The 14412-nt window shown below is 35.6% G+C and overlaps 1 protein-coding gene across 1 annotated transcript in view; it reads left to right on the top strand.

The window, feature by feature from the left end:
* The first annotated feature begins 373 nt into the window (after positions 1–373).
* Positions 374–14412, top strand: part of LOC131800525 (octopamine receptor beta-2R-like) — a 384581-nt gene continuing 370542 nt past the window's right edge. The window contains exon 1 of the mRNA XM_059120668.1: positions 374–782. The gene's annotated coding sequence lies outside the window, so the exon portion shown is untranslated. The remainder of the gene's footprint in view (positions 783–14412) is intronic.

Below are 14412 nucleotides of genomic sequence, written 5' to 3'. Positions count from 1 at the left end.
TAGGTCGCGTTTGTAAAATAAAGACGATACGATTGAGTTGTGCAGCAAATATAAAAAACAGATAATATTTTCATAGCTACTGTTAGGTTGAAATGTAGATTAATGACAATCGTGATGATGATGATGTTGACGTTAATGATGATAATGATGACGATGTTTGGCTGATGAGTAACAGCCCAAGCCGACGATGAGCATTCGTACAAGCTTTAACATCAATAATAACATCCACATTGAGAAAGAATACAGAAAATACACAGAGTGCAGTGCAGTACAGAACCCCTAAAAACGGAAGACCCACTGAATATACATACAGAGTGTAACCCATAAAGGCCTGCCTCTGACTGGCTGTATGGTTTGATTGCTTGCTTTCGTTCTGGCTTGCTTGCTGGCTGTTTGACTGATAGAACCATAAACCAACGAGAGGGAAATCATTCGTTAGTAGTCTGCCTGGTGTGTGGCCACGTTCAAGAGTATACAACGGACGCGTTCTCAATTAAAAAAGAAGCAACAACAACAAACATACAACAACAAAAGAAGACAAAAAATCAAACAAACAAAACAAAGTTCCCCAAAAAAATAAAATAAAATGCATAATAAAATTTAATAATAAAAAATAATTATTTTAAATGGAAATAAATAGCAATACGTTCGGAAAATATCCAGAGCACATGCAAAACAAATGAAAAATTAAGTACCTAAAAAAAATTGTTTTGCATTTTTTTCCGTGTCTGTGGATGAGAGTGAGATTTTAGAAGAAATTCATAAGCAATGATTTAAATAATGTAAGTGGATAAAAAAGTGAATTAAAAATTAATTTATTAAAAAAATATTTAAAAAATTGAAAAATAATAAATTTAAAAATTCCGGAAAGAAAGTCTGTTGGGAAAACTATTAAAAATTTATCCCTTCTAACGTTCCCAGTGTAAATATCCGTTCGCTTAAAAATCCGTTACGCGCTTCAACACCAACTTCATTTACTTCCGTTTTGCAAATCATTTGGCTGGCCAACAGGCCATAACAACAACATGTCGTTAAGTTGCCTTTGTGTGCCGCGCTGTTAATGCGTCTACATCTCGACAGCATTAGTGTGTAAGTGTGTGAGTGTACCACGAAAAATCCACAAATTACCAACGGAAGTGTAGACCTGTGCAGATGTGTGTGCCATGTTTATGCCTTTAATCCGTGTGTAGGCATTTGCTTATCTTTATATGTGTATGTGTGTGAGTGTGATTTTTGTGAGCCTGTATGGGCTGTAGATTTGTGTGTGTGTAAAAACGTGTGTCGCTCTAAACATTTCCGTCATATTTCGGCCTGGCTAATTGCTAAAACCCAACAAGGATTTGTACTTGTCTTGTCCTGTTTTTTTGTTGGAAGGAGTGCGTGTAAAGAATGCCAAATTATTACCGAATGACAAGAAATGCCTACAAAAAATATCTAATGAGAGCTTTACTAAGACGGCAAAACGGATATATTAAAGCAAACAAAAAAGGGGAACAACGAAACAACAAAAAAGGATAAGTGTTAAAAATGAAGGATGTGAATACAAGACAGAAACAAATGTCCTTTTAACGTTTCGAACAACACACAATATTCCATAATGAGTGTATTAGTGCCGAGAATGAATGATATGCTAATGAGTGTCCCTCCACCCTACCTCTACTCAGTTCGCACACACATTCTTACCGATAATCGCCGGGCCCTACATTGTCTGCCTGATGGCTTTCAAGTTCATAGCCATTAAAATAAATTTTATGTTGCAAATACAGGGTGAGATAAAAAAATCTGCAATAAAGTCAAAGGCCATAACTTTTAATTTTTTTTTTAATTTTATTGAATGAAAGCAAAAAATGTCGGAAATAGCATCAAATTGTAGAATCTCGTCACTTCGGTAAAAAAAGTTTCTTTTTTTTGTCACAGAAGTTATTTTTTAAATAACTTCTGGGGAGAATATCCCAGACAAAAAACAAGGAAACTGATGAGCATTGGTGGCTCTTTCCGAAACCTAGGTGCTCCTTGCCATACCCCCTGGAAAACATTACCATCGTTCTCCACTAATAAACAAACGTTGTTTTTATAGAAACAACAATAAAGGGATTAAGCCTGACCATTTTGCAACAACAAAATACTATGGTATCCCGAACAAACCAGCCAACGCTGTCTATTTTAGAGTATGTTTAGATTTGTTCGAATTGATTAGCTTTGGCACGAATTACGGCTTTACGGCCAATGAAACCGTCACACGCTGCCCAAATGTTGCTCTGCGGTATTTTGGCCCATTCCCAGCGAAGCGATTGCTTGAGGGGATCGACACTTTGGCATTTTTTAGTGCCAACCTTTATTTCCAAAATACTCCAGACACAATAGTCCAAAGGGATTGGTATCCGGAGATTTTGGTGGTCATTGTGCGCTGGAAATGAAGCGTGGAACTTAATTTTATAATCATTTTTGGGTGGCCCGTGCTGAGTGCGATGGTGCTGAGTTCTGTTGGAATGCCCAAGGTTGGGGATCAACATGTTTGCGGTATTTTGGCCCATTCTCGGCAAAGCGCTTGCTTGAGGTGATCGGCACTTTGGTATTTTTTAGTGTCAACCTTGCTTTCCAAAATACTCCAGACACAATAGTCCAACGGATTCGTGTCCGGAGATTTTGGTGGCCATTCTGCGCTGGAAATGAAGCGAGAGACCTCATTTTGTAACCATTCTTGGGTGGCACTTGCTGAGTGAGATGGTGATGAGTCCTGTTGGAATTTCCAAGGTCTGTAGCCAAATGTTTGCGTACACTCCAGAATATTTTAGCGATAATAGTCGGCATTTATTCTGATGCCACGGTCGATTAATATGAGCGGAGAGCGACCATTGGCTGTTATGGGGGCCCACACCATCAATATGGCCGGCGCTTGGGTTCTGGACCTCTTTGGCAAGTAAAGACGCTTGCTTGAGGTGATCGACACTTTGGTATTTTTTAGCGCCAATTTTACTTTTCAAAATGCTCCAAACACAATAGTCCAACGGATTGGTATTCGGAGATTTTGGTGGCTATTATGCGCTTGAAATGAAGCGAGGAACCTCATTTTGTAACCATTCTTGAGTGGCGCGTATTGAGTGCGATGGTGCTGAGTCCTGTTGGAATGTCCAAGGTCTGCGGCCAAAATGTTTGCATGCCCAAGGCTTCAATACACCCTCCAGAATATTTTCGCCATAATATTGGGCATTTATTCTGATGCCACGATCGATTAATACGAGCGGAGAGCGACCATCGGCTGTTATGGCGCCCCACACCTTCACCATGGTCGGCGCTTGAGTTCTGGTGGCCAACCGAAGGTGCACGTTTTCAGCTGACCTCTTTGGCAAGTAAACACGATCATTTCGTCGGAGAAAAGCAAATTCGGCAGTTCACCACTTTCAGCCAAGCGAAGCAACTCTTTAGCTCTTTTGAGACTGTTTTCTTTCCGTTGCGGTGTAAGTTCTTGCAATTTTTGAAATTTCAATGGCTTTATCCCGAGCTCATTTTTCGATATTAGCCGAATACTGCGATACGTTCAGCACACGAGCCATTTTTCGGCCACTGCGACGGGGGTTTCGATCAAGTCGCTTCTTTAGTTTTCGAACCATTTTTGCTGATGTTGCTGTTTTCTCCCGTCCACTTTCTTGACGGAAGTCGGGCTTCGCTACCAGTATCACGGTAATGAGCGTTGTTACGAGACACAAAAGATTTATTCACATTTAAATGCTGGAGTGCTCTAGCGATAGCCACTTTTGGTTTTACAGCCAAATATAACGAAATCACACTATCACGCTTGAATTCCATCACGAATATCTTTTTTTCTGGAAAATTCTCACCAAAATGCTTTTGTACGCTTGTAAACAATATAATGAGTTGTCACTGGAATAATTTTAACAGCTGTCGGATGAGTGGCTTAAAAATGACAGCAGCCCAAATTTGGTTGCAGTTTCTTCACCACACCCTGTATTGGGCGCACATTGTCATTTATTTTGCTTTAATTTATGGCTTATTTTCGTTGTTACATTTTTTCTCTCAATTTCTTCTCTCCGAACTGTAAACAAAAACAAAGAAATGCAAGGGTTATAAATGGCATCAATGAACTGCAAAAAATCAACTCATATTCAATTTCAAAAACAAAACAAAACATATTTTGTGGTTAAATCTCAGTCAAATGATATATCATTACGGCCTCTGCCAATTCAAGTAGTTACTATGCAACAAACAAAACTGAAAAAAAATAAATATTTTAATGAAGGGTGATTAAAAGCGCATTAATCACATAATGTTAAAGTTGAAATTGAAGAGCATTAAGTGATTGCTTCAATATAATCACTTAATGCTCTTCAATTTCAAAAAAAAAAAAAAAAAAAAAAAATCAAACAAAAAAGCAATCACACAAAAACAAGTTTCAAAGAGATATCAGGCATTAACGTATACGAAAAAACAATAGTCATGAAATAATTAAATATTCTAGCTGTTTTTTACGTTTATAAATTTCAGTATCTTCATTAGCTTAATTATTCCACCGATTTTTTTCTATAAATACACTTTTTATTGCCACTCAACAAATTAGCTACTTAAAAGTGTCACAAAAATTAACTTCACAATCAAATTTAGAGACTTTAATAAAAACCTTAATAAATTTATTATAATTTGCAGAATTTGTATTCTGAAATTGAGATAAATGAATTTATTACAGTCCAGTGGCAGTTCTTTCCCTTTTAACTTTACAAAGCTTCAAGGATTTTTAAACTTCTTGTAATTTTCAATATTTCGAATTTTTGTTAGGAGTTGAAATAAACTGTTCTGTTGAAATTAGTTTGCGGTTCTTTAAGAATTACCCTTCTTTCGGATATTAATTTTTTGATTCATAAAATTATTTTTTTTAGAGATGGATGCTATTCTTAAATGTGGAAGCCACTTGTTCGTAAGAAAATTTTTTTGGTATAACAAGACAAAATGCCTAGAAGTTGACAAACCAAATGTATTTTGAGTATCTGTTGCATAGCAAAAAAGCACTGATTTTTTGGAATTTTTTAAAAAGAAATGAACGGCATTGAAATGTGAGATGAAAGGGAAATTTTTAGAAACATGTATTTTTATTTAAAAAACACGATTTTCAGTTAAGAGGTCCTACAATCCTAAATTTCTGAAAAATTCAAAAATTTCTGGTGGTCGTGGAAAAACCTCTTTAAAAAATCCCCAATATTTGGTAATACATATTTTTTAATGTTATCGCCCATTTCACTTGTAAAATATTATCGGAAATGGCGAGCTTCTGTCCTGTCCTAGTATTTAGCCTCATGCAAAATTCCGCTCGGTAAGATGGTTTGTGGATGGATGACCAATATTTCGAGCGGTATAAGTTATTCCAATACAACATTTTAAAATAAAACAAGTAAGAAAAGCATATAGTCGTGCGGGGTCCGAACAAATTTTAGTCCTTTATTCGAAATAATGTCATACTGCCCTGCATTTTCCTTATATTTGCACTTTAAGACGTGCTGATAGGTATCCATTACAATTTCACACAAAAGTTGTGGTCCATTTTATCCGCTAAATATAATTCAAAGGGTCGTCAAAAATGCTACACTTCGGCACTGTCCTAAACCCGGCACTCGGCACTGTCAAAATCCGTCCAGCCGTTGACCCTCTGTGGAATGGGTCTATATTGTCCAATTTCGCACAAGACATGACACTGAAGCAAATATTGGGATCTGAAAGGACACCCCTAAATCCAAATGTACTGAAACGGATCTAAAACTGATATTTCGATGAGGCACCTTTTTGTCTTATCAAATAATATACCCGCTGCAACCATTTGGCTTAGGGTATAGAAAATCACAAAAAAAAAACAACCCATTTTTTTGATAAAAGGTCCTTAACAAAATTTTGATTAAAAATATAAAACAATTTTTTCAGGAAACCCTTACAAAATCCACAATTTTTGGTCAGATTTCATGGCACTTATTACGACGTTGGGATTACCCAAATATCGAAAATTGGTAGATGCCATTATGTAGGGTCTTTTTCACTAGTTGGACCTATAAAACCAGTTCTATGCATAAAGGGCACTTGTCAGGAAATTTTGCTTGGTCTCATAGCTGCAGTTAAAGTGCAATATAATCAATTTTTATGACTATGTATCTTTATTACAAAAGTCATAGACCAAAAAAATTAATACAATCAAAGTCTTGTTTTTATACCCTACAACACTATGTGTTGGGGGTATTATAAGTTTAATTGGGCCAGAATTTATGTAACACCTCGAAATATTGGTTTCCCACATAGGAAAGTATATATGGATCTTCCTAGCTCGCCGAGCTGAGTCGATCTAGCTATGTATGTCCGTCCGTCCGTCTGTCCGTCTGTCCATGTTAATTTGTAATCACTCTACAGGTCGCAATTATGGTCTGATCTGCACGAAATTTAGAATGGACGTGGGGCTAGGGTCAGAATAGAACCCTATTTCTTTTGGAGATGATCGTATAATATTTAGGGGTTGAAATGGACCAAATACTGAAAAGTTGTCGGATTTTGCAGTAGCTATACAGGTCGCAATTATAGACCAATCGACACGGAACTTCGCATGTAGCTAGAGTTTAGGGCGGGGAAGAAGCCTTCCAATTTGGGTGGTCATCGGATAATATTTAGCGGGTAAAATAGACCATATATTTTATGTTGAAAAAATTCAAAATTTTACCTTAAACCGCGAATATTTTAAATTCCAGCAAAATCACAAAGCCATGACAAGGTTACTTCTGAACTTTACATTGATATTAACATCCAACAAAACGGATATATAGCAAAATATGTGCGATATATATGTCTATCAAAGAAGATATGCTTGAAAGATCCCTTATATGTCGAGAACGGCTGAACTGATTTCGACAGTTCTCATTAATTCAGAATGGCCTCTTGATAGGAAAGAAACAACGTCTAAACAATCGCATAAAAATATCTCTATGAAGATGAAAATATTGATTTTGTAAAATTTTCTCATATTTTTTCAATTTTGTCACATTTTTGGCATATTTTCATTTTGAATTAGACATTTGGTAATATTTCTACAGCTAACAAAACTAAGTAGTTAGGAAATTAGGCTATCATATACAGATCGTATTTATGGCCCGATCCTAACGAAATTTTGCATGGGGACCAGATGAGGGTCAGAATAGGAGCCTACTATTTTTGGAGATGATCGCCATATATTTAGGGGTTGAAATGGACCAAAAAAAAACTGCAAAATTGTCAGCAGGTCGTAATTATTGCCAGATCCTCACGCACATTTGAATGGGGGTTACCGGGCATGGCAAAAGCCAAGCAGTTTTGGATGGCCATCCAAAAATATTCAATGTGTGAAATAGTTTGCCAACTTTTGTAGACAAAATACGAAAATGTCCATTCCAGTGACTTTTTGGAGAATTCACAAATACAGGAAAGACGCACTTCTGACTATTTCGTTAACGCTGATTTCGTTGAAGAATATAGTCAAATGTCTGTATCTCATATAGATGCGTTTCAGTCAAAAACCAATAATAAATATTAATCTTTTGCCACTTCTGAGAGATTATAGGTCTTTGGGAAATATTGATTTTAGATCTAGGAAGACCATTTCAGTGCAAAATCTACCAATAAATTGGAAATGAGCAAATTAGTTTAAGTTGCTATTATTTGAAACCTCATGGTTTTCTTTTATTATTTGTCACAATATCTTGTGGAATTCTTTCGAGTTTCTCGCCTTTATAAAGTATCGTTTATTATAGTGTTGTAGGGTATTCAACGGTCGGCTCCGCTCGACTGTAGCCTTTGCTTACTTGTTTTTAGGTAACGTAGTGTTTTTTTTTTTTTTTTTTTTTTTTTTTTGGAAAACACTGATCTGTGACAAGTTTTTGAACCAGAGATAATAATGGCAACATGCAAATTTTAAAGTGGAAATAAATACATTATTTATAACCACTTACATTTGAAAATTAAATAAAAGCCTAAATATTTGAAATGATTTTTTTAAGTTGTTCAATTTTACGTCGAGGAATTCGAATTTCAGAAACATAAATGCTAAATTTTAAAATTCTACTGCAAAAAAAAAGTTCAAAGTACATTTAAACCAGATTTTTATTTGTATGCATGTTTTACTTCCATAATTGCCAAATTGAGAGAATTCGACACACGCATCACCAAAATTGTCTCTTTCAAATAAAAAATATTTTAAAACGACAGCAGGGCGTCTTAATGCAATTTTAATTATTGATATTCTCTTAATTATTTTTATTATTGACAGTTTGTGTCATTTTTTGATGATTTCATGCTTGAGAAATGAATGAGTATTCCAGACATAGTCGTAATTCTCACAAGTGTCAATTGTGGTTGCGGATTATAAATGGCTTTGGCAATTGAATGTAGATATATACAATACAAGTGATAAGAACATTTTGCAATTTTTTATACCCTACACCATACTATGGAGGGCATATTCATTTTGTCATTTTATTTGTAACAAAGACTCTGTCTTTTGTACAAATTGAATTAGAAGGGCAAACATTTAGACACATGTATATTCTGTTAATAGCTAAGACAATTCGTAAATGGACCAAACGTAGATCGAACCTACGAATAGGTTCTCCATATGAAGAAATTTCTGATGTTCGGCAAATTTAAAATTAAGTTCAATGTTTCAAGTTTGGAAACTGGCAATGCATACCAACTTCTGTAGCAGAAAATTGTCTATGGTAGTTTACTCCATGGCATTTTCCGCTCACTCTAACCGATTGCACTGCATTGGTGATCAAAAAACATGGAGAAGGAAGCAAGATATAGCTATAGCTCCCATATATATGTTTTATCCGATTTGGTGTTAAAGTCCCTCACGTTCGTTATATGCACTGCACAACAATGATATATCATACCGGACATCAGATACAGCTCAAAAATACCTCTGAAAAATTTTATCGAGATCGGTTCTGATTTTTATATACATCTTCATCAAATTTTACGGTTATTTCTCCCCTAATGTGTGATATCAGCTCAAATTAGATAGATTTTCCGATATTCAACCGAATTTTTGCAAACTCGGTCCAGAATGTCTATTGCTCCAATAAATAGTTTTTAATAAAATCCTTATCGAAGTTTTATCAAGCACGATACATCAAAGTTATTTGGTACTAGAGGAACAAAAGCCTCCGTTGAAAATCTATTCAGAGTCGGATAAGTTCCCAAATTGTGATTTCTCTAATGCCATGATACCCATTTAAATAAGATTCATAGTTGGTATGATCTACTTCACATAAATTCTCAATACAATTTTTTTTGTTACGGGAGTTCTACTGTACATGCATGGTGGGGTAGGGTATCATATATTCGGCTCCGCCCGATTTTTGACCTTCTTTACTGGTTAAGGCTTGTCTTTACCACATTGTGGAGGGTGTTAAAAATTTGGAATCAACGTTTTTTGACATATTTTTATTGGAACTACTTCGAACAGGTGATTGCTAAGAATTAAATTCAGTTCTACTCTTAAATTAAATTAATTGAAAATCCTTTAATTTCAATTGGCTACAATATTTTTAGAGCTAATAAAAATAATGAACTCAGCTGTGACCAAGGACGAAACTTTCAATATTGCCGACCAACGCTGTCATACAGCATCCTTTGTCTCACTTGTGCGTATCCCACAAAAACTCCTCCCATGGCTATCTGTGACACTTAACATCGAAATTGTTTGTTATTAAATTTGATTGCCCTTTCTCTCGCTCTCTCAAAACACTTGCAGCAATTGTGCGTGTGTGTGCAATGCGATAGCCCTTAACAGTTTAACACTTGATGCCATGACCTTACGCATAGTTTGGTTGCGTCCGTGTAAACGCCAACAAAAATAACAACAACAAAATACAAAAACGCACATTTTCCCATTACTCAGTTAATTATGAGCAATTATTCATTTTCCACATTGTCGGACGGACAGACGACCGGACACATGAACAAATCAAAGGTCTAATTACAATTGGTGTTACAATTAACAACACCAAAGTTCAAGTGAAAATTGTTTCAAAAAATTAAATTAAATTTGAATTTTTCATAATAAATTTTGTAGTTGTTTGGTGCTGTTGTTTTGTTACTGCTGTTGATATTAAAACATTTATGGCAGCAATTAAATATTAAACAGGTGGTTGTTGGTTGCTTGGCTGTCTAGCTGGCCATTAATACTCCGCAACCGACTAAATGAGCATTTTGTTGATATGAATATTTTGTTTTTCGTTTATTTTCTTTTTCACTTTTGTTTTTTATACCCTACAACACTATGTGTTGGGGTATAATACCCCAAAAATTATGTAACACCTCGAAATATTGGTTTCCCATATAGGAAAGTATATATGGATCTTCCTAGCTCGCCGAGCTGAGTCGATCTAGCTATGTATGTCCGTCCGTCCGTCTGTCCGTCTGTCCATGTTAATTTGTAATCACTCTACAGGTCGCAATTATGGCCCGATCCTTACGAAATTTTGCACGAAGGTGGGGTTAGGGTCAGAATAGAAGCCTATTTCTTTTGGAGATGATCGCCAAATGTTTAGGGGTTGAAATGGACCAAATACTGATGTCGGATTTTGCAGTAGCTATACAGGTCGCAATTATAGACCAATCGACGCGGAATTTCGCATATAGCTAGAGTTTAGGGCGGGGAAGAAGTCTACCAATTTGGGTGGTCATCGGGTAATATTTAGCGGGTAAAATAGACCATATCTTTTGTGTTGAAAAAATTCAAAATTTTTCATTAAATCGTGAATTTTTTAAATCCCGGCGAAATCACAAAGTCATGATAAGGTTACTTCTGACCTTTACATTGATGTTAACATCCAACAAATCGGATATATACCAAAATATGTGCGATATATATGTCTATCAAAGAAGATATGCTTGAAAGATCTCTTATATGTCGAGAACGGCTGAACTGATTTCTACAGCTCTCATTAATTCAGAATGGCCTCTTTTCAGGAAAAAAAAAAACGTCTAAAAAATCGCATAAAAATATCTCTCTAAAGATGAAAATATTGGTTTTGTAACATTTTCTCATATTTTTTCAATTTTGTCATATTTTTGGCATATTTTCATTTTGAATTAAACATTTGGTAATATTTCTACAGCTAACAAAACTAAGTAGTTAGGATATCAGGATATCATATACAGATCGCAATTATGGCCCGATCCTTTCGAATTTTTGCTTGGGGATCACATGAGGGTCAGAATAGAAGCCTACTCTTTTGCCATATATTTAGGGGTTGAAATGGACCAAAAAACTGCAAAATTGTCAGCAGGTCGTAATTATCGCCCGACCTTCATGCATATTTGAATGGGGTCTACCGGACATTGCAAAAGCCAAGCAGTTTTGGATGGCCATCCAAAAATATTCAATGTGCGAAATAGTTTGTCAACTTTTGTAGACAAAATACGAAAATGTCCATTCCAGCGACTTTTTGGAGAATTCATAAATGCAGGAAAGACGCACTTCTGACTATTGCGTTAACGCTGATTTCGTGGAAGAATCTAGTCAAATGTTTGTATCTCATATAGTTGCGTTTCAGTCAAAAACCAATAATAAATGTTAATCTTTTGCCACTTCTGAGAGATTATAGGTCTTTGGGAAATATTGGTTCCAGATCTAGGAAGACCATTTACGTGCAACAACTACCAATAAATTGGAAATGAGCAAATTCGTTTAAGTTGTTATTATTCGAAAATTAGAGAACGAAACATGATGGTTTTTATTTATTATTTGTCACAATATCTTGTGGAATTCTTTCGAGTATCTCGCCTATATAAACTGTATCGTTTATTATAGTGTTGTAGGGTTTTCAACGGTCGGCCCCGCTCGACTGTAGCCTTTGCTTACTTGTTTTTTTTTTTTTTTTGGTTTTTTTGCTTTGTTTAGTTTAGCATTTTTGCTCCGATAATACCCATTTTGCTATTGTTTTCTTTAGCATTTTGTTTTGATTTGCCTTTTCGTATGTGCTCTGCTCGGTGCACAGGTGTTTGCAACTTGAAACACCCCCCTTAGTGATGTGTTGAGTGGTATATTTGATTTTTACGTGGTGTTGGTAACACCAAAAGAATATTTATTTAATTATTAGGTGTTATTTTAAGATCTCGACTCTTGCTTATGTTATGGAGAGGGAGGGTATGGTGTATTCAGTTCATTGTAGGTCAATGTACGTGGAATTTGAGAAGGTGATAATAGCTTCTTGCATCTCAACAATTGTTGAGAATATTATCTGCGAAATATATTTAATATTTAACGAGAAATAAATTATTTGCCAAATTATCTTGAATACTTGACATGAATTTGAGATAAAAAAACTCCACGAAACATTTTGAGGAATGTATTTTACTTTTATCAAACATGGACTCATTTGGGGGCGTAAAGGGGTAATTGACAATAGTTTTCTGGTAAAGTTTAACCGCTGGTGAGAGATATTCAAAACAATTTCACACCAAAGTTGTTATTCATTTAAACCAATAAATATAATACAATGGTCACCGAAAATGCTAGACTCCTGCCCTGTTCTTAGCTCTAACATCGTGCAAAATTCCATGTCGATTGATTTTCAATTGTGAAAATTTTAATTATTTGTTCCTTTTGAACTCCCTAAATATACATATTCATTGGAGGCCATTCTGAATTGTTGAGAATTGTCAAAATCATTCTTGCGGTTATTGACTTATAACTCACATGAATTTTATACCTTAGGATGGTCAGGGTATTATGTCTTTGTGCATTTGCTTGTAACATGGACAAGGAAGCGAGATAGACCCATACTTAAGTTTGATGATCTGCATAGAATCACATTCTGAGTCGATTTATGCATGTCTATCTGTCCGTCTGTCGGTATGTCCGCCCACCCATTTGTCTGTCCATGTATTTTTGCGAATAAAATGCAGGGCCTATTTATTATCAAATTGAGATGAAATTTTCCAAACAATATTTGTTTGGCCCAAGGACAAACCCTATTGAATTGGTGAGAATATGTTCAAATTTAGATACTGCTCCCATATATATTTTCATTCGATTTCGGGTTAATTGTGCACCAAATGGTCAATCTCGGTCCAAATGACCTGAGTTTTGGCACATCCAACCGAATTCAATCTAGAAGCAAGTATATAAAATTTAGTGACAATCGGTTCAAATATAGCTATAGCTCCCGCATATATGTTTTATACGATTTGGTGTTTAAGTCCCCACAAATTTTATCGAGATCGGATCAGATTTAGATCTAGATCAGATCATATATATCTTAATCCGATATCAGCTTTATTGTGCAACAAATGGCTGATATAACCTGAATCTTGACAAGTCCGACTGAATTCATCCCAGAAACAAGTACTTCTAATTTGGAGAAAATCGGTTCAGAAATAGCTGTGGCTGTTTCATCCGATTTGGGTTAAGTTTTTTTTCACATGCGTAATATGCACTCCACAACAATGATCTATGGTACCAGATATCGGGTTCAGCTAAGAAATAAGTGACTTAAATTTTGTCAAGATCGGTTCAAAATTAGATGTAGCTCCCATATGTATCTATATTCGATTTCAGGTATTTTTGTGCACCAAATATCAAATATCATCCCAAATTAAGTAAATTGTGGCACATCCAATGAAATTCTTTCTAGAAATAAATACTTCAAATTTCGTGAAAATTGGTTCAAATATAGCTAAGGCTCCAATATACAGGGTTAGACAACAACAACAACAGCAAATGTCATAATTTTTACATTTTTTTCTCTTTTACATTTTATTGAATGAAAGCAAAAAATTTCGGAAATAGCATTAAATTTTAGAATAAGTTTAGATTTGTTCGAATTGGTCACCTTTGGCACGAATTATGGCCTTCAAACGGCCGATGAAACCGTCACACGCTGTCCGAATGTTCCTCTACGGTATTTTAGCCCATTCCCGGCGAAGCGTTTGCTTCAGTTGATACCCTTAGCTTTCGGGCAAGCGAAGCAACTCTTTAGCTCTTTTGAGTCTATTTTCTTTCCGTTGCGGTGTAAGTTCTTGCACTTTTTGGAATTTCAATGGCTTTACCCCGAGCACATTTTTTAATATTTGCCGAATGGAATATTCCGATACGTTCAGCGCACGAGCCATTTTTCGGCCACTGCGACGCTGGTTTCGATCAAGTCGCTTCTTCACATTACGAACCATTTCTGCTGATGTTGCTGTTTTCTTCCGTCCACTTCTTTGACGTCTCACCAAAATGCTTTTGTGAATGATATGGCACTGGAAAAATTTTAACAGCTGTCGGATGAGTGGCTTGGAAATGACAGTAGTCTGAAGTTGGTTGCATTTTTTTCGTCTCACCCTGTATAAAACGTTTGGAGCACCGTCGCTTAAACAAACCAATATTGCCCATCTTATGTT

Source organism: Musca domestica, unplaced genomic scaffold (assembly GCF_030504385.1).
Source record: "Musca domestica strain aabys unplaced genomic scaffold, Musca_domestica.polishedcontigs.V.1.1 1, whole genome shotgun sequence".
Taxonomy (NCBI): domain Eukaryota; kingdom Metazoa; phylum Arthropoda; class Insecta; order Diptera; family Muscidae; genus Musca; species Musca domestica.
This window is presented reverse-complemented; position numbering and strand designations above follow the sequence as displayed.